The sequence below is a fragment of the Hirundo rustica genome, chromosome 5, assembly GCF_015227805.2.
Source record: "Hirundo rustica isolate bHirRus1 chromosome 5, bHirRus1.pri.v3, whole genome shotgun sequence".
Taxonomy (NCBI): Eukaryota; Metazoa; Chordata; class Aves; order Passeriformes; family Hirundinidae; genus Hirundo; species Hirundo rustica.
The window spans coordinates 50,646,338-50,667,249 of NC_053454.1; the positions used below are offsets into that span (position 1 = coordinate 50,646,338).

General features: G+C 38.6%; 1 long non-coding RNA gene across 1 annotated transcript in view; it reads right to left on the bottom strand.

Moving 5' to 3' along the window:
• Positions 1-5,327: 5,327 nt before the first annotated feature.
• LOC120753545 (uncharacterized) overlaps positions 5,328-20,912 on the bottom strand; it is a 52,957-nt gene continuing 37,372 nt past the window's right edge. The window contains exons 3-4 of the long non-coding RNA XR_005701142.2: positions 6,921-7,099; positions 5,328-5,795 (exon numbers count right to left, since the gene is read on the bottom strand). This is a non-coding gene — a long non-coding RNA (uncharacterized LOC120753545). The remainder of the gene's footprint in view (positions 5,796-6,920; positions 7,100-20,912) is intronic.

A 20,912-nucleotide genomic window follows, 5' to 3' on the forward strand; every position in this document is an offset into this window, starting at 1 on the left:
AAATGTGGTGCAAAAATAAATGCTACAAAGGAGAACCCCACCTGAACACAGCAGAAAGGTATAAGAGGAGAAGGGTCTGGCTGGATTCATGAAAAAAGCTGACAAAGACCATTTCTTGCCCTTCAGGGGACTGATAACTGATAAAGTTTGAAAATCTGGGACTGATAAATAGGAACCAAACCTGAGCTAGGTTAGGGTCTAAATTAATTATTTAAGGATTCTAAAATATTCGCCAATCCTACACCAATTTAGCTGACAGAGGAATACAAAAAGAAAGCACAACCATTTTGAGAAGCTCTGTTTTTTCCTCAATAGAAAACTTTCCCTTTTAAGCACAGTTTTAAAAAGAAACACAGAACTTAAAAATTTTATCAACTCTAGGGCAGGGACCTATGGCTGAAAGTAGGGTGCCGTGCTCTAAAACTGCGAACGTCGCAGGATTTCTCTCAGACCAGAGCTGCCAACAACTAGGACTCTGGCTGCCCTTGGAGCCCCAGGTGCCACCTCTGGCCTGACCTCCAGACACTGTGGGAATGAGTATTGTCTCCTGTGGAAAAGGGGCCACCATGCATGTCCAGGTGCCTGTGGACAAAAAGGGGCATGCTGGCTTCTAAAACTGTGAATGTCGCAGAACGTGGCCCTTTTCCACAGGACACCATACTCATCCTCCCAGTGTCTCAAGATCAGGTCAGAGGTGACATTTGGGGCCCCGAGGGCAGCCAGAGTCCTAGTCCTGGTGGCAGCTTTGTTCTGGGACAAATCCTGCGATGTTCATGATTTTAGGAGCCAGCGCCCCACTTTTGGCCACAGGCTCTGTGCGCCTTTCTGTTGAGAGCACAGAGATGTTCACATTGATCATCTTTCTAGCACGGTCTGGGAAATGTCAGATTCAGATGTAAATATTGAACAATCTCGTCATTAAGCACAACATATTAGTCACTCTCATCCTCACAAGAAAACACATTTTTAAGTAACATAAATTTTACTGAAGTTTTTCTACAATCCTCAATGTCATTAGACAGCATTTGTTTTCAAGTTGGTCCCTTCCAAGGTACTTTTTTTGTTTGTTTTGGACAGTAACCACTACCCTTTGCTCAACTGAGATTATGACTTTGTACCTGAATCTGGTAATGCCAGTGCAAGACTTTGGCTTCTTTCTCAACTAAGAACAGTGCTTTCTAGCCTGCAGACTCCAGCAAACCTGCATTCAGTTTGGCCAAAATAAAATCAGGCTTTACTGGAAAATTCCTTAATTAGCAAGGAAAGCTGGAAAATAAGGCATACAATGAGACTCATTTAGTGGGACATCATCACAAAAATTCTGTTATGGGAGAACAAAGATTTAATTAGAGTTTGGGAATATTACCTGCAATGCTCAGAACTGAATTTTTTCTCTTATTTTTAAGGTTGTCTCTGACTACATGTCTGAAGTCCTGCATAATTTGACAAAATTGCCCTGCAACATACCTCATAAATACGACTCATTCTCTGCCTTCTCTACTGCCCATCCATCTCATGAAAAAGGTGACAGCTGATTCATAATGCTACCTTATCAAAGTGTTTTGTTTTGATTCATGTGACTGGCCTGTTTCAGCCTTGCATAATCTAAATAAATGTGAAGTTATTTCCCAAGTAATACTTTACATAACTGCACCAAAAAATTGTTACTATCTTCTGCTAATTCAGCTTCCTTATCAGCTTACAAGAGGTCTGTCTGAATATACTAATCCAAAGCTAAATGTCTGAGGACAGTGATATAGGACCTTAATACAAAAGAACATCACAGGTTTTGTAACGAAGGATGCATTAGCCACATCTGATGAGATACCCATCATAAGTATCAAGGCTTCCGAGAGATTTCTTAATGGGCTCCACCCCTGTTTTTAGAAATGGTTTTGAAATTTGTTAATGATAAGATGGCACCAGTAAATGGGTGGATAAACTCAGGACTAAGTAGCATGCTCTGAGCTGGTTTATGGTTGACTTTGAAAAAGACCCCTTTCCTTCAGGCCTCCTATGAGAGCACAGTGTTGGTATCTGCCAATAAAGTCCTCGCCAAGCACCACCACTGACAGTACTCCTGCAACAGTGGAAATCCTTGCCACTTTCAATCCAACAAACTTTATACATTGTTATATAAACACTCTAAATCTTCACTAACTTGTATTTTTACTGTTCTCCGTGATTTCCATTTTATAGGTGGATAAATTGAAGGACAGAAAAGCCATGACTGCTCTAAAACTGAGTCATATTGACTTTCATCCCTTGGCTTCAGCTGACAAAATGTGCTCGATCCCTTATGTCCCAGAGCAAATCAAAGCAGCTTTTTCATTAAGTTTCAGACATGTCCCATCCACACTGTTGTCTGCTGGTCATGGAAAACATAATGAAGTAAACTAAGTTTGCACATGCACCAAAGTGACCTCAAATTTTTTCTCTTCTTTTTGTACTCATGGAAAGTATATTGTCAAAAAAATTATATCAAATTTTATAAATTACCCAAGAGAGTTTCTTTTACATAATAGGGCCCTGGAAATTTGCAATAGAAAAATTCTGACAAGCTCTTAGCTAAAGGCACTAGCAAAATTCTCTGGTCTGTGCATTCTGACTAATTCATTGGTACATTTTACATTCACTTATGCTGTGTACCCTCAGTTGATCTCATTTGCACTTGAAATTTTGGCTAAAAAGGAGCAAAGAGCGCAGTTAGGCATGTTACCCCCGTCCAAACCATAAAGACAGTGTCAGCCTCCACATTTATCATTAGATTTCTATTAGACATCTAATGGAGAATCCAGCTTAAAATTCTGGCTAAAACGGAGGAAAAGTAATTAAGATTGACATAAGGGGTGCAAAATCTTCTATCTTCTTTTGAGGCATTAATTAAATAGAAAGTGTTTAGTCTTTTGATCTCCTTTATTCAAACACTACAATCCCCTTGTCAAGAGTATTTTGACTAAATGGGCCTGTGCCTAGTAAAATGTGGTTTATATCCTCCATTGTGATTTGGCTAACAGTAAAGAATTTATTACACAGGCAATCTGGATCTAAGTGTGTTGAAAATCTATCCACGCTTTCTGCTCCACGAAAATATGTTTAAAATTATTCCAGTGATGTTTCCTTTCTGTGATATTAGTTTGCCAAAGCCTCTGTATGAGCCTCCCTAAGCAATGAAAAACGAGGTCTAAGCCCTTGGTAACCCACAAATCACTTCATGTCATTTGTGGCTAAATGAATGCATTAGCCAGTGAAGTTATCCCCAGCTGACACAGTGGAGATGTAACACAACAGCACGATCTTCAGAGAAAATTTTAGCAGCTTTGCTACATCAGTGGGGCATCAGTACTCAAGGTCACCAGCAGCATTAGTTAAGTAGTTATGAGTTTGTCCATCATTGTGAGCAACTTCTCCAAGACTGCAACTAATTTACATGGGGCTTATGTATATTTTAACTGAGCTGTAGTGGTGACAGCAGTTGCAGCATAGACTGACTCCTCATCATTAATCCTGGAGCTCTAACATGCAGAACAGCTTTGGCTGCAGTTTTGTACTGTGTACAGCTAATACAGATGTATGAATTTGGGTGGCACCTTGAGCCCGCTCCTCTGCCTCCTTATTTGTGTTCCTGTTCAGGGGCAATAAATCTCTCAAATACAAGCTCCTTAGTTTTAGGCTATGTGAGAAATAGCCCAGCAGCAGCAGTAGCAAGGAGTAGGGGTAAAATAGGAGATGTGGAACCTGCTGAACCACCCTGCTCTGGCACCACGCAGGCCCTGTCACAGGGGAACATCACCCCATACAATGAGGTACCTGCCAGGAGAGAAACCTCAGCAGGACAGTCAGAGGAACGAGCCCCTGCCCACACACCCCCAGGGGTGTCACAGGACAGCCCAGCTGGGAAGCCCAGCACCACAGGTCTATGGGAGAGGCTGTCTGGAGCACCTCAGGATCTGAGAGGTATGGGGCACATTATGGGATGCCGGCAAGACCATTTGGGGATGGCACTTATTACAGAACCACTGCAGGAAATGAGGATAAGGGGATAAAAGGGAGCAGTTACTTAAAAGCATGTTACTTTACAAGTATGTCTGCACATTGGTTTGGCTATGCCCTGCACCTGATCTGCACAGTCAGTTCTGTTGTCTTGAACTCTCTTTTCCCAGATGAGGAAAATCCCTAATCTATGTACATGAATATGCATGGAGGTCTAAGTTCCAGCAGCTGGACTGAGGACCCTGTGTGTGGGGTCAACTAAACTAGGTCAACAACTAAAGGGACAGCTCTTAATCCTGATCAGCAGAATGGGGATCGGGAGGAGACTGTTGGGACAGCTTATTTCTGTGTGTGTACTGCATACTTAGTTCATCTGTGTGGGCTGCTGTGCATATGTGTATTTTACACCTGTCTGCATGTGTACCTGTTGAGATTACATGCTCTGTCTCACCACTGCTTGGACCTGGAGCACTAACTGTGGCTGCCTTCCATCTATCAAAATTGCTGGACTTGGTGATTCCCTAAAACTGTATCCTCTTTTGAAATTATACATCATCTATCGTAGCTCTGGAATGTAGTTTCTACAAGTAATGTGTAGTAAGTGACAACCTAGGCCTCCTTTCCACCTGCAGACAGCAGTGCACTGTCACGGAACTCCCACTAAACTCCTTTTTCCATGACTCTGCAAACACTGCCCAGCAGATCACTGGTACAAGAGCTATTTCCCCTCCCCTGCTGTTTCTGCAACTATTCCTCCTGTGAAGTACAGTAAACAAAACCAACACAAACCAAAAAAAGAAAGGGAGAGGCATAGCCCTAAAACAAAATTCTTTTGAAGTTGATGAGACCCAAACTCATTACATTTTAAACAAAAGCTTAAGCCTCTCATACAGATGAGCTATTGTATTTTGGTCTCCTTTTTGATGTTGTTTTGAAGTGCCTTGAGGATACTTGATAATAAGGCACTCTATGAGTTGTGTTACCTTGCTCTGTATAGCAATGTTTTATTAACAACAAATGCCAAATGAATAATGAAAACACAAGCTGGAAAATTACATTTTCTTCTTCCATTGCCTGTTTTAGCCTGATCTAAGCAGCTTATTAATTGCTTTCTTTTTCATGGTATGGATTTATGTTTGCTTAATGTGAAAGAATGGAAATAGCATCTATCAATACCAATTACAATACCATCTTTCTTTAAAGGAAGGGTCTGAGGTAGACAGTGCTGCTTGATGGATTTCATGGAAACATAAGGATTTTGCACAAAACGTTAAAAAAAATTTCTAAAATTAAAACAAAACAAACAAAACCCCCACAAACAAACAAACAAACAACCACAAAAAAAACCACAAACAAACAAACAAACAACAAAAAACAAAACAAAAAAAAACCCCAAAACCAAAACACCACAACCAGCAACTCCCAAACTGTAAACTGGAGTTTTTCCATCCTAGTTTTGACTAGGAAAAACAGCACAATTCTCCTACAGATGCAATTACTAAAGATGCAAGCCTACGAAAGCCATCCATAACAGCATTTTATACTAGAAGCAGTTTTATGCCAAGCGGTTACTGAAAAACATACCATGAGAACAGAATTTTGGATGCTGTCCCCAAAGTTAGAGTTAATCTCCAATCTGAAGCTCAAATTCTTTCACATTTTTCCTTCTCCATCACACAGTGTTAGTAAAGACTAATTTATAACTCCAGGCTTTCAGGTCTCATAGAAATTGACTGGGTGATTTTGTCATCAAGAACATAAATTCTTTTATTGTAAGCCGGATTTCATCCAGGATATTTCATCTGTAATGTAATTAAAGAGGTAGTTTAGAAAAGCTACAGGGAATAGACGCAAAAATATTCTCACAAATGCTACCAGTAGAGTTTAAGGTGGTGTTGCCACAAACTCGCTGGGGAGCTCCAGGTTATGGTACTTTTATTGTCCAACTGTGTAACAAGGATAACATCAGTCCCTGAAAAAACAACATTGCTAACCCAGCATTCTCATGGTCAAACTGCACAAAAAGCACTTTAGCAGCAAAAAACACCTTGAGCCCGTGTTTGAGTACGGGAAGACAAGATCAAGTACTTCTATGTATCCCAGATTTAAAGAGGGCCTGTCTGGGATGGATCAGCTACAGGGCAGTTCCTCTTCAAAACAGGCAAATGTAAATACCTACTTTATATATATTAAATAGCAAGACCACTACTACTATTGTTAGAAAGACATGTACAGAGATGAAAAGGAAAATTCCACTTACACATAACTAAATATTAATTCATCTTCATGGGATTTTTCTATGTCTTCCAAATACAGAGTTACCAGATATTATAAATAGGATTTGGTCTTCAGGTAAGACACATTGGGTGATGCTTTTTTTTACCAGGGTAAAAGCATATGCCGATTTCTGTCTGAGATTCAAGTCAGAACCTTATTTAACCCATCCTCCCAGGATTTTCTCTGGCTTAAGCGCAAGTATCAATTACAGATACAAGTATCAAACTTAATCAAAATATCAAGTTGTGAGACAATAATTTTCTTTTCATTTTTCATTCTAATTTCCCCCAATATTTGAGACGCTCATCACTGTGGAATTAAAGAATTATCTGCTATTCAAACATAAAGGAAAACTCACTGCTGAATTTGCTTGAGCCCAAAGGTGCAACCATAAATGACTATTCAGTTCTGTCCCCATTAAGAGGGAAATGAGTAGACAACCCAGCTAACTGGCTGAAACATCAAAATGCAATTTTCTTTTGTGATAAAAACACATTACCTCCAACAATACAAAGTATAGTTCATAGGAAGTAGAAAATTATACCTTCAGATTGTTGAAAATTCTCAACGGAGACTAGACATAATCAAAAATATGTGAGCAGCAATATTGGACAGGGAGGCAGGTTCAACTTTCAGAGGACATGACAAACCTGAAATTGTGACTGATGTTTATACAAAGGGACTTTCGTTCTTCCCCTATCTCCTTCACACCTTGTGCATAAACAGCAGCTTGATCCTTGAAGCTCTCAACAGCTATGGATAGGAAAACTCGATGGGTGCCCAAATACTAAAGTCTTTCCATTTCCTGCGTAGTTCCAAAGTACAACTGCTGAATAGAGAAAACAGAGCTTTAAGCTTGAGAGAGAGATCAGGCAACCAAACAGACCTTCAGATGTCTTCCTAGCTGAGAAAACTGACAGTAGTCACACTTGTGCGCCATTTGTCATGGCAGTGCACAACCTGTGTGAGACATTCCCTATTTAACCGCTTCAATTTAGTTACGGTCACACCTGTAATAGCAAACCAGAGAAATCACCACCTATTCTGACTGGAACACATGAGGATGTAATGTGAAGAAGGAAGGGTAAATCATTGACTCATTTTCACCACACACCAGTAATACCTCATGAGACCGCATTTTGAAAATAGCTGCACTGCTGTAACGTGTCATTAGTTAATTTGTGAATTTACAAATATGTTAATGAAATCAGAGGGCTTTTATAATTTTTAACCCAATACTGTTGCTAAAAACACTGCCAAGAGGATCATATAAACTGTACAGTAAATACTTCTATTGATTTGCTTAGAACAGTAATGGTATTTGGAAACTTCTCCATTCATAAGCTTCTGGTAGAAATAAATGCTATTTTTTGTGGACTAGACATTTTTAAAATATTTTACAGTACCTTAAAATTACTATGAATAAAAAATAATAGAGCAGAGAGACAGACATCTAATGAATATATCTGAACAATGCTTCATAGCATTCTGTACTTGCAAGAATTTCTCAAAGTCAGAAAGTGGAGTTAGTTGTCCAGTTCCTATTAAAGGCTCATAGATGTCAGGCACCTTTTTCTCTTTAGAAGGTTCTCTTTTAAATAATCTTGACATCATTAGCTCACTAATGACAATTTTAAGTGCAGACTGTGTATGAAATCTAGTTCTACACTCTTTCCTCTTTTGCTCAACCTGCTACATATTTTTCTCATAGGATTTTTCTTTAATTCCTTTTAAAGTACAATTAACACATTTTCTCTTAAGTAATTGGTACTTCTAAAGAAAATGGATTAAGACAATATAAAGCTGGTTTATTTCATCATGTATCACACTAACTGTTCTAAAACCTCCGGACTTATGGACTGGGAAAGCATGGAAACAGGTTTCCTTTCCTTTCCAGAGGTTCCTGGTCCAGGCTGAGACACCTCATGAAATGGAGATGCATGCATACGTGATAGGGTTTTATCTTATTTATGGTTCAGAAAGAAAGCAACTGCCTTCCATATATTTGTGAATATATATATTCATATGTTCAATGACATTATTCACATTTCCAAAGCTCATTATTTGCTTAAGCACCACATTAACATAGAATCTGTATTTCCATACTATTAAAGGACTAATGCACATCTTCAGGGCGCAATACATAACTGAATGGCCCCCAGCACAAAGCTTAGGAAAAAGACCTTGTACAATCTTCTGATTTTATATTTTTCAATAATTGAAGTTTTATTTCCTCCTATTCCATGACAGAATCCTTATTCTATGTTCTGTTGAAAAATCTAGCTGAACTATAAACCTGTTACTTGAAACACCGAAGAAGAGAAAGCATACTTGGAAAAATTATTTGTTGTCTAACTTTGAGATCAAGACAAATTCGCATGAAATTCTGGTTCTAAGGAGGCAGCATGTTTATCTAGAGTCAATAGTACTTTCTTTTATCGTTTTACCTTTCATATCAAAATTCAGTGGCATTCTATACCATTTTCAGAATTAGATTGGTCTTTTAGACCACATCAAGCCACTATCTTTCAGTTTATGGTGGGGTTCTATTTTCATGGACTTCTCAAAAGATACTTTTCTCACTTTAAAAATGGAAATTGACATAAATATCTTTCCAGTTTGGAATTTGATGATACTGAATTTTTTTTTATACAAAGCAGTATAACAAAGACTGATGAAAAAAAAATGGGAAAAGTTCTTCAGAATTCATCCCTTTCTAATTCATTTATTAAAATTTTAATTTAAAAAAAAATCAGAAAACCCTGCTGCTTTAGAAGATGCATTATACACTCAAATGTCACCAGTACTAAATCATTCCAATGGGAACTTTGGCAACCAGATATGATGGAAGTTATTTTAATTCCTGCTTTGTCATGAGTTGGATGTCACTACCCTTCACCCAAAGCTCAGTCACATTAGCAATGCTTTCAGTATGTTCCAAAAGGAATAGACATTGAACCTGCCTGTGGATTCCTATGTTCTATCTCCTCCAAGATCTGCAGGAATTCAACCCAAGACAAGATCCACGACACAAGGTCAGGTTGTGCAAACCCTCAAGCATGTATGTGCATTTGCTTATGTGAGAAAAAGCTACACGTATGCTTCAGTGTTTGCCACATGAAATATTAATTTGCCTAATTTCCATTATGCAATGCAGTACCTTTACTGATTAAATACATTAGGTGATTACCTCAAAAGGATGATCATTTTAATAATGCAGTGTGGCACTACTTAGCTTTTCGAAAATAAGTTCATCACTGGGACATGACCTAAGAGTATGTAGAAAATGAGGAATTCAAAACCAAAAGGAAAGAGGATATTAACAGAGAAAAACAGGAGAATGAGCAGTACCATGCAGATAGATTAATTTCAACATCTACTGAGCAATCCTTTTATAAAAGATTATTACCAACATTATTTTAATTCTCACAAGGTCAAACTGATTTATGAAATGAGTTCTTGTTAGGCATTCACAAAAGTACCTAGGGTAGTTTTAAATCACACAACCATTTTCTCAAGAATTTTAAAAGTTTTTTAGAATGGGAATTTAATTCATCAATTAATATTCACAAGTTATTTTTAATCCTATTTCAACATACATTTATCAAGATATATACCAAACCCTAGGAAATGAAAAGATGATTATTAATTCCTTGAAAAAGAAATGTTAACTTTTTTCAGTTCCTTTTCATATTTAAAAAAAGTCATCTGCAAATTCATCTGCTTTAAGGCACAATGCTGGCACTGAGATGATTTTTGGTTTTAAAAGCTGGCAACGAAACGGAGGGGGTAAAAATTAGGATGTTATATGTTGAAAGGCACAAGAAAATAAATATTTTCAAGATCTTTCAAATAGAGCTGTCAGTTTCAGCCATATTTTTTTTGGTTGTTGGGTTTTTTTCATGAGGTACATGTATCTTTCCAGACAGCTGCTCCCTATTTCTTATTCTCTCTTTTGAAAACATTTTTGTTTGCTTTCTTTCTCTGCCTTGTTTGTAGCCTTTTTTTATTAGGCAAAATGTCAGAAAAGATTGATCCTTATTTATCTTTGTAAGGGAGGATGTCACAGTTTGCTGTGTCTTTGACTAAGTGTTTATATAACAGATGAAAGAATATCAAGCAGTAAACCAGAAACCTATTATTACATTGAGAATCTAAGCAGAGATGGGCCAAAGTATTTTTATTGACACAATCAGTTGCTTTGTTGATCAGATGAAAAAATCCTGTACACCTATGCTATACAGTTAGAGACTCACTGAAAGTTTGAAGATTGGAAATGCTCCTGGATTTCTGCTACTTCAGCAGTGATTCAAGTTCAGGTTTGGCTCCTCCCAGCACTAGGTCATTTTATGTAAACCTATATCCCTAAAGATAAGTAGGTAAGTAAATAAATTAGCTTATGCTCTTCCCCTGTTTCCAGGCTTTGCCGTCCTTACTCCCCGTGGCTGCTCCATCTTTATACCTGGAGATATTACACACATCCTTTCTGTATGCACAGGCTGAGGCTAATGTGTCTCTCCATAAGGAGCTTGGTGCAAACACAAGCCTGAAATCAGCATTTTTCCCATTTACACTTGAAGCTTACCATGTTAGGGATGCTTTCTTGCATGTTTGTGCAGGGAAGAGGCTCAAGGGAAGGCTATCAAGGAACAATGAATATATAACAATTCTAGCCTGTCTCACATGGACATTATATTGATAGATTTTTATTTTATGTCATATGGAAAATTTTAAAAGAGTGTGTTGGAAATACAGATATGATATAGAAAGATTTCTTTCTGGCTATTTCAGTAAATCTTAGCAGTTTACAAAATATGCTTGTAGAGCAAGCATTTGAAACGTGTTTGGTTTTAATTATTCTCAGAAGTTGCCTGCAGAATCATAAGTTGGTACATAGCAATTTTAGGAGTAGTTTTAGAATATCTGAACTTAGTGCATTTGAACTGATTTAGTGGAATCTGTCAAAGAAAAATAAAGTAATGTGGAACTTTTAAACCTACTGAAAACTAGTCTCAGAGGTGGTTTACTGGTTCATACTGGTTTTGAAACAGACAAGGAGATGGACTATAGGAGATGTCCCTACTGCTAGGAGGTAAGGAAGAGCAATATTCCCCCCACTACTGATTTTATGTCAGATATTTCTTTGTTCAATGACAAGCTGTGAAAAAGAGGCTTCACCTGGTATTCAGGATGAAAACAGAGCATAATCTAAGATCTTCAGCCCTTTTCAACATCCATCTACATATTTCAGCAAGTAAGATAAACATTAGACCCCGGAGTTAAGAACCACCAAGGGGAATCCGGGCAGGACACATCTGTCATTCTTTGGCTGACTCAAAGCTAGCTAAGGGATAAATTTGGACTGTGTGCTTCAGTCATGAAAATTGTCTTCAGCCACAGACAGGATCTTTTTCTCATTTTGTTGTAATAAGTGTTTAACACATCAAGGAGTAATTCTGAGGAGTAAACACATAGTTCTTATCAAATCAAGAATTCAAAGCACTTACAAGTAAGGCACCAAACTGGAGTATATGACTGTAGAATGTTAATCTGACAAAGAGGAAAATGATTCCTTGAATACTAGATATGTTTATTAAATACTAAAATTTCCAAGCCCTGCTGTGACTGAGTTACAGAGGATTCATGAATGAACTCTATATTTAGTCAGTGTCCTGCTAGAATGCTCTTCAGGATTCAAAATGACTCATTTATCCCCTTTCCCTTGTCAGCATAACCTGCCTCTGAATTGAAGTTCTAAAATAAAGTCACTGTTGACCCTGTCACGTGGCAAAACTACCCACTCTAAATGGTCCCCTATACAACAAAATGTCTCCTTATCACAGGGCTCTCTCACCTGCCAATGACAGAGAAAAGCCAATTGCCATCTTGCCTGAAGGTGAGAAAAGAAAGGAAACACTAGTGATTTTATGAAGTCTGTTAATGACCGTCTCCAGCAACCTTGGTTAGTAACACAGCACGTGCCTTGGTGCTGCAGTGTGAGCCACAGCCCACAAGTCTGTCAGAGACTGATGTGAGCTCTGGGAGCTCTGACAGCTGAGTACCTTTCATTACAATTAATACTGGGAATATGTGGGTTACCATTGAAATATTCAGCAATCCTCACCAAATTATTTGCCCATCGCAAAAGTGCGAAATAGCCCAAGCAGAAACAGAAGAATTAAAAATAGCACAGCACTGTCCATATTCCATCAAACCCAGAGCACTTTTAACACAACAGAGTTGAAAACGAGGGAATTGAATGCTACAGGTTCTTGATTCTTTAAAAAAAGACAAAACATCAACAGCAGCCCTAAAAAAACTGAACAGTACCTCAACGAGCCAGGAAAATTTTACTAAAAATAAGAGTCGTCTGTGGTTGCCCATGTTACTGACTTCTTCCCAGAAGAAGCGTGAAGTCTGATAATTTCTCTTCAAGACAGAAATAATGCTTAAAATCAATTGTTGACAGAAACACAAGGCTCCTCTTAGAAGGAATTACAGACATTGAAGGGGATAAATTGTCTAGCTGCCCAGGCACTTTGATTTACTCGTCTGCCTATACTGAATAAAACCTCCTAAGAAACATTTTGGGCCACCAAGAGCACTTGTGTATTCATCTACATGATGCTGCAAGGAGGCCTCAGTTTGCAGAAGCTGTTTGTTCAGTGGTGACAAAGATGATGGGTGGATCCCTGGTTTGGGGTGTCAGACAGTGTGAGGAATTTACAGAAAGCAGGCCCAGCATGAGAGTTGGAGGAACAGAAGCTCTGCAATGGATTGACCTTGACTCTACAGCTGGTCTCCCCCTGCTCTGGGTACCCCTGTTAAAAGCCTGTTGTACCAGCGCACTATTAGCAGCCCAGACCCAGGAGTGGCAATGCTTGCACAGTGCTCCTCATCTAGGGATGGTCGAAAAGGCATCATGTGGCAGTTAAATTCTGGAAGAGTGAAGTTTTACTGGATGTAAATACCCGCCTCTCACAGACTTCTCACAATTTGCAGCCTCCCAGCATTCTCAATCCATCAGCATTGTTTTCTCTTAATGTAACAGATGAAGGCTAGGTCCTTGTAATTAATATAGTACAGTGGCAAGTAAGCAAAAGAAAAAGCTGTTAATAAGATTACATGAATGGTCTGTTCTTTCATGGCATCAAAGTGCAATACAGGACTCTGCTTTGCAAGATCTCGTGCATGTAAATGTGTATATATCCATATGGGCAGTGTGTGTGTATAAATATATATAAACATGATTCTTCCTAGAAAGAATTAAAGACTTCAGCCCTTCTCCTACTTTTCAAAGACCAGTAAACCACTAACATCATATATACAAATGCCAAATTAATTTCTTTAGCATTAAGATAGATTTTTTTTTGCTTTCTGAACTATGGGTAAGAAATCCAACAGAAACTAAATCATAAATTCAGCATTTTCCTTTTCAGTCAAATTACAGGAACAGTACTAGACAGAGACAGTGATATAGTTGTGCTATGAGCCTGACATCCATAGCATATGCACTTCCCAGGATTTTACTTCCTAGCAGCTCTAGCCCGGTTCTGTCAACTGAGAAGCCATCAGCAGATGCAGCACCAAATGCAGTTCCAGACTGCAGCTTCCAGTTCAGCTTCAGCTGAAAGGAAACAGTGAAGAGTGAGACTGCTCTACGGAGACAAAGCACAGCCACAAGGATGCTGCAGAGGCCACCTCAAAAAAGTGCATTTCTGGTTCCAACTAAAATGCTGCAATAGGTGCACCCACAACTTCCATCTAGGCCAAGATTTTTAAACTTCATAGTTTTATTCAAGGACAGTAATTTTTACACATATTTCTTGTGACCTCTTTTCCCCGCCCCAGCTTTAAGTGTGCTTTAGTACTAGTTTCTCAATTAATTCACATAAAAATATTACATTCTTTTTATTTGCTATTCTGATCTCCTTCTTTAATTAAGATTAAAATCTTTTTTTTTTTCAATATGCAGATGCACAGAATGACACACACAGTGTTCCGGATGAACCAGTGAGATACTCCCTGTCACTGCTAGCTCTCATGGAGCTTGTCTAGAGTATTTTAGAATGGCTTTTGCCTTTTGAATGGCATAATTGTAGGAACAGCTCCTAATATCTCTGTGAGCAACTACTAGATGCACATCCTTCTCCTTAATGATTTCTTAATGGTCTTAATGACCAAGGAGCGCCCCTGATAAAGGATAAATTCTGCTTAGACATTACTGACTTTTTAACCTTCACTTCCATGATTATCACCTAGGTCACCTGGTTATTCCTGAAAAATACCCAGTTTCTTCCCTCTACTGTTATCTTTTGGACTGTGCCACCAGCAAACTTTTCACACCACCAGACATTGCAAAGCCCTAACAAATGTACCAGCTTAAACACCAGCATTAAACAGAGCAACTCCATGTTACATCCCTGAGAAATCAGACTAGGTAAAGTCTCCTGGTAAACTTCTCCTGTTCCTGTTCAGGGCATTTTAACCATTTTCTTTGTAGATGTATTCCATTTAGATTATAAGTACCTATCTGTATCTCCTCTGTTTAATGTAGTGTTTCCCAGATGTTCTAAATTTCAGAAATCAAAATTACTTCCATTATAAAAATAGTGGCTGCACACCTGCATTTGTTGAAAATTACCTTCTCAACCTCTTATTTCTCTTTTCCCAGTAAAATATTTAGCTATTCTATGCCATTAATTAAAATATTTTTGAAACTAAAGAACTTATTTTTTCTTCTTTTATTGATTAAACAATCTTCATATACTTATGCAGTGATGATATATTTTCTGCCTTTCAAACTATTGCAACTTATACTTCAACAGAAGAATTCTGACTTACTGCCATTAAAGAATAACTGAAATTATTATAGGAAACAAAGAATTTGATATGCTCTTACTGAAACCAATGAAATTTGCATTGCATTGTTTCATCAGTGTGACTTCTTAGATTTATTCCTTTATTACTGCCCACTATACATTTCTGAAACACAGCAAGAAATGCCTTTGTTTTCCCCGCCACAGCTGACTAAAGCTATCAAGAGACATAACAATTTTCAGCAGAGCTTTATCTTGTACTCCCATGCTCCTGTGTTGTGACACTTCTGGGAACAACCATGACATTTTGCTCAGATTGAAATCATTTTGCTTCTTTAAAGCACTGTGGAACTGTGCGGTGATTTTTTTCCCCTTCTTCATCTCAGTACAGCTATGCCAGACAGTGTCTTGTTTATTACAGAGGAGCATTTCCCTTCTAGGCTACTTCCTGGAGTGAACAGTTCTTCAAGTTAGCCATGGAAATACTGCATGAAACGGAGAACAGTTCAGATAATTGCTCAAAGACTTAGGATTTGGAATTGTATTTCACCTTCTCCTGAGGCTGTGTAAAGAAATGAAGACCCTTTCACTCCAGAGATGTGAATGAAGCTGCCTATACCTCAACAGACACCACTATTGTCATCAACAGCAATAACAAAGGACAGAGAGAGACGCACACAGACAAATATTAGATGTCCTGTTTTCATCAGCTTTGTCTCTGCTTGGCTTTGAACTCCCCATTTCACTCTGCAGAATTTTATCGCAAGCAACCAAGGACAAAACTCTGACAGAGACACAGCACTCCAGAAGGATCCCTTGTGTCTGAGCTTTTCAGTGATCCCCATGTTTCTTTTCTGGCAAAACAAATTTCTGGCAGAGATCTGCTGCTGTTGTTCTTTTACTTTACAAACTTTGAGAGAAATTAAGTTAATTATATTTTTAGCAGATACAACCCATGACTCAGAGCGCTGTTTTTGTTCTCAGTCTTTCATGGTGTCTTTAACAATAAAAACAGGGGTTTAAAATGCTCTACAGTCCTACTGCTGTAGTCACAATGGTCTAAGGATATAAACAATAAAAGACATGAGTAGCATATTTTCTCTGAAGAGTTGCTAAAAGTTAAAAAAATTACTGGAGAAGATTTTGGAGCCTTCATAAAGTCTGAAAAATACAGACATAATATAGTGACTAAAAAAACCCCAGTCCAAATCCTGTTATAAGTGCTGAAGGATAACAGTGGGAAATAGAAATGCCAGTATGACAAAAAATAAGAGCCCATTAAAATTACTGAAGATATAAACAACAAAAGAGCAGATATTTTAAAGGCCAGAAGGAAACAAGGACAAGGAAATAGAAGTAACTTCGATGGGTCAGAACGTGACTTAGCATAACACCAGTTTGACACTGTAATACACTATTACAGGATGTGATGAATCATTTCAAATACCGGTGCCTGTAGGAGGATTGGATTTTTTCTTTCTTCTTGATGGAAAGCAGCATGTGGACGTAATTGGAAGATGTAGAGTGGTGCAGTGTAGAAAGATCAGTGGTTAGAGCAAGTCTGTTTCTGTTAAGGCTGTTAATTCTCTTTCTGTTCTTTTCACAATTCAGGGTTTTGTGTTTTTGTTTTGGCACTTTTTTTCTTAAGCCTCTTTTATGTTCATTTGCTTTCATACTTCTTAACTTGCCAGCTATGTAAGCATTTTCTCTTGAGTTTCCAGAGGGATAAATGCAAGTTATTTGCAACATTTGCAAGTACTCAGGTATCCAACAGGTAATTTAGCACACTGCAAGCAGCACCTGCATGTGGATTAGCTCTTTCTCAGTTTCCACTCTTCACCTTCTCCCACAACTAAATGTGGCATATGGGATACGTGGTGTTAATATTTCCAACGGAATACAAACTATATGACTCGGATCAGTGTAATAATTTCCTCATAGGCTGCACAACCCGCTTTCTTTTACAAGCAAATAACACAGAGATAAAGGCAGTTTCTACAAGCATGAGGAGTTCCTTCCTTCTCACTTACATCCCACTTACTTCCATCTGCCCCAGATTCAGAGCTGGATAGTACCAAAGCTGATAAGAGATACCCAAACTGGGCTCAGAGCTTCTTCTGAAGTTAAACACACGCAGTGTTATCTGCAATCACAGTGGCTTGTTACATGAGATAACGTGAAATGGTGTAACACATCAGAGGGAGAACGGAGAACTTTGAGACTGACTAACTGCTGGCAACGCCACAGACAACAATCCCATCACAAAACAGCATTACAGATAAAAGCAGAAAGGGCTGCTGTGCACTGTACATTGGGTACTGGGTGATCTGTGGGTGATCTGTCTGCTCAAAAGTTCTTCTGCAAACCTTCTATGAAAGGCTGAGAAATGGCTCCTCATTTTCTACTTTCATAAGCATTTGTTTAATCATTATTGACACAAAATGTAAAAAGCTGTAAGTTCAGATAAGGAGAGAAATATCTAATGAGGCTATCTGCCAGGGCGACATAGAGATTCCTGGCACATTAAAGAAATATTGAATACTAACTTAAAGAACGCTCTTCTCTCTGAGTGCTGCTTAAAAGCCATTTTTTAATGGCAGCTCTATTCTCCAACATATTTATTTTTAAAAAATATTTTTATTGCTAGGCTTTATTTTGGTGATAAATAAAAGCTTAACAGGATCAATAATGAATTAGAAAACAGCTGTCTCGCTCTACCTAAACTGGACTGCATTATGGCTGTGCTCTTTCTCATTTTGACTTTGGCTCTACAAGGTAGCTGGTCTCAATTTAAGCAGTGGTTTGTGCCACTGGCTTAAGGACTCTGATGGTCAGGCATTTGTCCTGCTGCCCAGGTGGCTCAGTTAGACACAACCTCGCACAGTCCAGTGAAAGGAAACATCCATGCAGATGGGAATATCATGGTGTATCATATCTGGAAGACACAGAGTGTTCTGGATCCAACTTAATTATTTTGATAGTTTTTAAATGGGTTTATACAGTGTTTAGCTAACAAGCATTTAATCCAGAGGTTAAAAAAGGAAGTAACCCTAGAGACTTGTGTTGTAAAGGGCTGTAAAGATTTCTGAGGTAGAAAGTCATCTTTAGCCCTAGGGAGTGGACTTTAAAGGCTGAAGGGGATTTTATTAGCATCTTTAATTAAGCATTTATTTGACTCCTTTATTTGGCATTGAATCAATTTGTCATTAGTTGTTTTGTTATTTAATTAGTGCTCTTAATTACTGTAAATACTATTAGGGCTAAATCCTGCAAGTTGCTGAGAATTCTCACAACTCCTAGAGTTGCTTTTGAGGTACTGCTTGTGACAACCATAATATTACTGTAAATTTTTTTTTGTTCCTGAAGTGACTTGAGAGCAAAGTCACAGTGGTTGTTCGATGTACAAGGAGCCATTGTGACTCCATGAAGTGAATGGAAATTTTCATTTGACTTCATTGGGGTAATTGTCGTGTCCTTGGAAATGGAACACTCAGAAAAAGAGCACAGAATCTGGCTTTCTTGTTATGGGAGAGTATCACAGAAAATTTAGTGAAATTCACTGTTGATGTGAGACGCTCCGCAGGAAGTCACAGGACGGTGGTCTTGAGTGCAATGGGGCGCAGGCAGCATTATTTGGAGAATGCAACAACAATTATTCCAGTCTTGTACTAGACTGAAATATCAAGGAAATAAACACCCTGTCAAAAAATAAAACCAAATTCAATGGTAGAGCCACAGCAACCCTGCCCTTTTTTTCTCTTTTTCATTTTCACATCTACGAAAGACATGGATGATTGGGAAGGATCTCAGCAAGAAAAGGGGTAGCTGGTGTTTTGGAATACAGAGGAAACCATGAGAAGAAATAGCATCAAATAACTGAGTAATTAATTCACCACAAAAGAAAAATATGTTTTGGTGTTATTAACATAATCCATGATCTGGGGGGGGAAAAAAAATATATATATATATATTTATAGAAAACTGCCTACATTATTTCCAGAAAGGCAAAATATTTCACTATATTTCCAAAAGAGGGAGGCCTAGCTTCTCTTGACATGATTTTTCATTTCAATTAAAAATTAAAACTCAAGTGAAACAAAACATTTAACTTTCATTCCCATAATATTTAATGCAAGATTATGTTCCTGTTTTATTTTCTGGCTAAGTGGGGACAAAACTAATGTTGTTTCAGAGTAATCCAAACCAAAAATTTTTATAGGCTTTCTTTTGAGCTACTGACCCAAGCCATATCCATTCCACACAGCTTTCCTGAAACCCTCCTCTGCTCTGCCAAGGCTTTTGGCAAAGTGCAGGAAGTGAGAGGAGAGATGAGGCACAGATAGGATCCAAACTGTTGAGAGGTCAGAGCAGGAATTTGAGTCCAGGCATTGCTGAAGGGAGGGGAGATGGCAGGGAGCGTGAGGCAAAGCCAAATAAAGTCAGTGGGAGATTTTTCCATTGACTTCAGCGGGTGTTGAATCCAAACCAAACCGATAGAGGAGTGTGAAAAATGAACAATGGGGCATGAGGACGGAAAGGACAGAGAGTGATGTGAAGTGGGGGAAAATACCATCTGCTCTACTTGCTGCAGCCATAGGAAAGCAGGTATATTTTTTCTCGGCTGTCAGCACAAGCTCAACATCCCCCTCTAACTTCATGTAGTGTAACGCTGAGCACACAGGGGAGATGTAGGATTTTGCAGCGGATGCTACCAGCACGCTTGCTCAAGCTGGGGAAGTTGTTCTTATATAATACAGTACCATTTCCACAAGCATCTACTATAAAAAATGTAATCTAAAAGCTTTCACTGAGTTAAAGAGATGAAGCAGATGGACAGGGAAATTAAAAGAAATTGGCAAGGTAGAAAAGATAAATGGTCAACTGAGATTTGAAATGAAGAAGAGAGTCAATGAGGCAGAGAGCCACAGTGAAGCTATTCCAGATGGTAGGGGCTGCAGAGAAGGCAGCTCTCAAAACACTTGAGAGATTTGGACCTAGAGAGTGGTCCAGTGGCAAGGAGGGCATGGAGACTCAGAGTCCACCTGAACCTGTGAAGATATTTGGGCCAGAAAAGAGGTCATAGCCCAAGAGAAGGACTTCAGTGACTCAACAGAGGCCAAACTGTTTCTCTCAGACTTTAAAATCTCAGCCTGCACATTGCACTGGTCACTCTCTGCCTACTGTTAAGGTGCTTGCTACAGCACTCCCTTCTCATGAATCAATGGACAGTATGTTCCTATGTGGGAGAAAGAGAAAATGTCAGAAACAACTGTTCAAATACAAACAACTCTGAAAAATGGGATTGTTTGAAACCCTGACTCTCATCCAGATCCAGCTGTGCCTTAGCTTTCCTTGCCTGGATCTGAATTCCTTTTCTTCAGACTGGCTTTTTTCTTCTGGCCAAACAGCAAAATTTGCTGGACTTGCTGTTTGTTGTGTCCAGTGTGTTATCTAGACTGCTACAAAGAGAAAACTATACCTAGGGATAACAATTGTTAAGTTACAAAAGACTTACTGAATGTGTATTGGCTTTAACAACTGCAGATTAGTTGCCTAAGAGCAGTCCACAGAACCCATTGACTGTGTGTGACTGTTTCAAGATGTTATCCTTACCCGATCCTGAGCAAAGATGCCAGCTAACAGCCTCGGAGCACCTCAAAGCAGGAATTGTCACCTTAAAACTTCTTCAGTGGCCTGCTATATTTTGCAATAAAGTGCAGCAATCTGCTCCCAACCCTTCTTTTCATAACCTATACTGAAGTAATGTTGTAAAAATGAGAGTCTGAAGTCTACTTCTAATTTTTAGTAATATTTTGGAGTGCA